The sequence below is a fragment of the Schistocerca cancellata genome, unplaced genomic scaffold, assembly GCF_023864275.1.
Source record: "Schistocerca cancellata isolate TAMUIC-IGC-003103 unplaced genomic scaffold, iqSchCanc2.1 HiC_scaffold_31, whole genome shotgun sequence".
Taxonomy (NCBI): domain Eukaryota; kingdom Metazoa; phylum Arthropoda; class Insecta; order Orthoptera; family Acrididae; genus Schistocerca; species Schistocerca cancellata.
The window spans coordinates 12,501-17,500 of record NW_026046095.1 but is presented as its reverse complement, the minus strand read 5'-3'; the positions used below and the strand labels follow the sequence as shown (position 1 = coordinate 17,500).

The window sequence follows — 5,000 nt, the reverse complement described above, 5'->3', positions numbered from 1 at the left end:
CCATCTTTGGTAGAAGGCAACCATTCCGCTGTAAATGAGTACGTCGCTCGTAGTTCAGTCACCTCGCAGCACTGCTCAGTAAACTATGCAGGCCCACATAGATAGATCAAATACGCAAATGCCCCTATACATGCTGAACGTCTGTGCAAACAAAACGAACCACACGTCACCCGCACACTCTATCACCCACACACTCTATCACACACTACTCTCTGCCTGTAACAAACACAGATACAATAATTAAGCACCGGCATGGACCAACGTCCGGTGCATCCTATCCGCCACAGTACACCAACCAGACTATGATAACCAGGCCAGGAGGTCCAATCATAAAACAGAATATCCCACTCGTCCGACAACCACAATTGCTCAGATAAGCCACCAACACCCACACATGTCCTACACAGGGGTGCACCCAACATCACCACACTGCCTCGTCTTACAGCACAAACACACTGGCAGGAATGAAACACACAGGTCTGCCGCAACCACAGACACGGCTCGCCCCCCCCTCTCACTGGCGGAAAGCGCATCCCGACGTGACATAACTCCTTTGACACACTGACGCTGCCTCGGGCATCCACGTCCTACGGTCGATATCAACGAACCTCACCCCCCCCCCCCCCCCACAACACGCCATCCCATACCACATTGTGTACCGTACCCAAACCTAACGTGTACTGTACTACAACGCAATGTGTACCATAACACAACCCAGTTTGTACCTTAACCTAACCTATGTCACCTTAACCTAACCTATGTCACCTTAACCTAACCTATGTCACCTTAACCTAACCTATGTCACCTTAACCTAACCTATGTCACCTTAACCTAACCTATGTCACCTTAACCTAACCTATGTCACCTTAACCTAACCTATGTCACCTTAACCTAACCTATGTCACCTTAACCTAACCTATGTCACCTTAACCTAACCTATGTCACCTTAACCTAACCTGTGTTGCACCTTAACCTACCTCAATTTGCACCGCAATGTAACTCAATTTGCACCGCAATGTAACTCAATTTGCACCGCAATGTAACTCAATTTGCACCGCAATGTAACTCAATTTGCACCGCAATGTAACTCAATTTGCACCGCAATGTAACTCAATTTGCACCGCAATGTAACGCAATTTGCACCGCAATGTAACGCAATTTGCACCGCAATGTAACGCAATTTGCACCGCAATGTAACGCAATTTGCACCGCAATGTAACGCAATTTGTACCGCAATCTACCCCCATGTTGTGCCTTAACCTAACCCACGTTGTGCCTTAACCTAACCCACGTTGTGCCTTAACCTAACCCACGTTGTGGCTTAACCTAACCCACGTTGTGGCTTAACCTAACCCACGTTGTGGCTTAACCTAACCCACGTTGTGGCTTAACCTAACCCACGTTGTGGCTTAACCTAACCCACGTTGTGGCTTAACCTAACCCACGTTGTGGCTTAACCTAACCCACGTTGTGGCTTAACCTAACCCACGTTGTGGCTTAACCTAACCCACGTTGTGGCTTAACCTAACCCACGTTGTGGCTTAACCTAACCCACGTTGTGGCTTAACCTAACCCACGTTGTGGCTTAACCTAACCCACGTTGTGGCTTAACCTAACCCACGTTGTGGCTTAACCTAACCCACGTTGTGGCTTAACCTAACCCACGTTGTGGCTTAACCTAACCCACGTTGTGGCTTAACCTAACCCACGTTGTGCCTTAACCTAACCCACGTTGTGCCTTAACCTAACCCACGTTGTGCCTTAACCTAACCCACGTTGTGCCTTAACCTAACCCACGTTGTGCCTTAACCTAACCCACGTTGTGGCTTAACCTAACCCACGTTGTGGCTTAACCTAACCCACGTTGTGGCTTAACCTAACCCACGTTGTGGCTTAACCTAACCCACGTTGTGGCTTAACCTAACCCACGTTGTGGCTTAACCTAACCCACGTTGTGGCTTAACCTAACCCACGTTGTGCCTTAACCTAACCCACGTTGTGCCTTAACCTAACCCACGTTGTGCCTTAACCTAACCCACGTTGTGCCTTAACCTAACCCACGTTGTGCCTTAACCTAACCCACGTTGTGCCTTAACCTAACCCACGTTGTGCCTTAACCTAACCCACGTTGTGCCTTAACCTAACCCACGTTGTGCCTTACCCTGCTCTGTAATTGGCATATGACACGTTACATTAATGTATTGTTGTCCAACCGCAACCGGCTCAGAATGTTGTGTACACAGCTATGTGTCATCTCCCCATAACAGCTGCATTGCAGTGTGGTACGCCATAGAGACGTGTGGGAGTAATGGACGCAGTGGATGGCGATCAGCATGAGCCGTCTGTTCATGTAGTGGCGCGTGTATGCAGACGTAGTAGTCTCTTCTCACACAATGTGATAGCACGGTGCCCCGCGTTCCACATCTGCGACATGCTACAGAGGCCGGTTGACAGTTGGTCGCGCAATGGAGATCGCATATGTACGGGGGCACCTTCCACGTGCCCTCTAGTCGGGCACATTTTGTTGCGTGGATGTGAGCGAATGTAGTGTGTCTTGACACCTGACAGGCAGGCATGCAATAATAGTTGACTTTGCAAACGGGGATGGACGTGTACGTTTACTGGTGACGTTACGCAAATGAACAACTGGTAACCCGTTGTGGTGCGGTTGATCTTGCTGGAGGTACATCTGTGAGGGCAACGATCGGTACAGCTACGAAGCGGTCCCCACCATACCAACGAACGTGAATGTGAATCTGGGTGTGAAGCGATACGCGGCTGTGGGTGGGTGGGACTGTCCCCGGCCGGTGAGGGGGGGCCGCCCGGCGTGCTGGCCGCGCGGTGCGTGGGCGCACGCGCTACAGCCGGCTGGTGGGGGCGCCCAGTGGCAGGCGCGCCGGCCGACGGACGCGGCAGGCGGCGCAGCTGCGCGCCGGGGCACCCTGCGCGCGGCGCCGTGCAGCCAAAGTGGGTCCTCGCGGACCCGGTGCGAAGCGCGGTGGACATCTGCAGTGTGCTGGTCCGATTGAGGACTGTGTGCGTTGAGGATGCGCCGCCGCCCGGCACTCGGCGCCGCGACGCCGTCTGCTGCTCGGTCGCCCCAGCGGTTCTCGCTGGTGGTTTGTATCGCAGTTGTGCGGACGTGTTGGCACGTGCGCTGTGCTGGGAGAGTTCGCTTCGGCACCCACGTGGGGCCTTTGCCCTTCTGTGGCGCTGGCGTTGGAGCTGCCGGTCACCGTAGGTGGCGCGTGTTGTCTCCCGCCGGCAATGCCACGACAGCACGCTCCCGGGCCTCTGTCGGCAGCGGCAAGCTCAGTTGGGAGCACGGGTGGTCGCACCTAAAGCGTCTACTCGCCTAACTCCGGGCGATTGCGCCTCTCTCGAACCCGACCAAGTACTTAGGACGGCGCTGCGCGCCGCCGGGACCTGAGAGGGTTTCGAGGTGTATTGTGCAGGGGAGCCCAGCCTCCTCCTGTTTGCAGAATAATTGAGCGGACGCTTGCGTGTTCGCGCGGGCCCCCGGGACACACTCCCGGGCGGCCGGCTGCTCAGCTCTAGTTGACGCAGCTCCCTGGTTGATCCTGCCAGTAGTCATATGCTTGTCTCAAAGATTAAGCCATGCATGTCTCAGTACAAGCCGCATTAAGGTGAAACCGCGAATGGCTCATTAAATCAGTTATGGTTCCTTAGATCGTACCCACGTTACTTGGATAACTGTGGTAATTCTAGAGCTAATACATGCAAACAGAGTCCCGACCAGAGATGGAAGGGACGCTTTTATTAGATCAAAACCAATCGGTCGGCTCGTCCGGTCCGTTTGCCTTGGTGACTCTGAATAACTTTGGGCTGATCGCACGGTCCTCGTACCGGCGACGCATCTTTCAAATGTCTGCCTTATCAACTGTCGATGGTAGGTTCTGCGCCTACCATGGTTGTAACGGGTAACGGGGAATCAGGGTTCGATTCCGGAGAGGGAGCCTGAGAAACGGCTACCACATCCAAGGAAGGCAGCAGGCGCGCAAATTACCCACTCCCGGCACGGGGAGGTAGTGACGAAAAATAACGATACGGGACTCATCCGAGGCCCCGTAATCGGAATGAGTACACTTTAAATCCTTTAACGAGTATCTATTGGAGGGCAAGTCTGGTGCCAGCAGCCGCGGTAATTCCAGCTCCAATAGCGTATATTAAAGTTGTTGCGGTTAAAAAGCTCGTAGTTGGATTTGTGTCCCACGCTGTTGGTTCACCGCCCGTCGGTGTTTAACTGGCATGTATCGTGGGACGTCCTGCCGGTGGGGCGAGCCGAAGGCGTGCGACCGCCTCGTGCGTGTTCGTGCGTCCCGAGGCGGACCCCGTTGAAATCCTACCAAGGTGCTCTTTATTGAGTGTCTGGGTGGGCCGGCACGTTTACTTTGAACAAATTAGAGTGCTTAAAGCAGGCAAGCCCGCCTGAATACTGTGTGCATGGAATAATGGAATAGGACCTCGGTTCTATTTTGTTGGTTTTCGGAACCCGAGGTAATGATTAATAGGGACAGGCGGGGGCATTCGTATTGCGACGTTAGAGGTGAAATTCTTGGATCGTCGCAAGACGAACAGAAGCGAAAGCATTTGCCAAGTATGTTTTCATTAATCAAGAACGAAAGTTAGAGGTTCGAAGGCGATCAGATACCGCCCTAGTTCTAACCATAAACGATGCCAGCCAGCGATCCGCCGCAGTTCCTCCGATGACTCGGCGGGCAGCCTCCGGGAAACCAAAGCTTTTGGGTTCCGGGGGAAGTATGGTTGCAAAGCTGAAACTTAAAGGAATTGACGGAAGGGCACCACCAGGAGTGGAGCCTGCGGCTTAATTTGACTCAACACGGGAAACCTCACCAGGCCCGGACACCGGAAGGATTGACAGATTGATAGCTCTTTCTTGATTCGGTGGGTGGTGGTGCATGGCCGTTCTTAGTTGGTGGAGCGATTTGTCTGGTTAATTCCGATAACGAACGAGACTC

At 53.2% G+C, this 5,000-nt stretch overlaps 1 non-coding gene across 1 annotated transcript in view; it reads left to right on the top strand.

The window, feature by feature from the left end:
• The first annotated feature begins 3,568 nt into the window (after window positions 1-3,568).
• LOC126110727 (small subunit ribosomal RNA) overlaps window positions 3,569-5,000 on the top strand; it is a 1,909-nt gene continuing 477 nt past the window's right edge. Inside the window, exon 1 of the ribosomal RNA XR_007523885.1 lies at window positions 3,569-5,000. This exon is cut by the window's right edge and continues 477 nt beyond it. This is a non-coding gene — a ribosomal RNA (small subunit ribosomal RNA).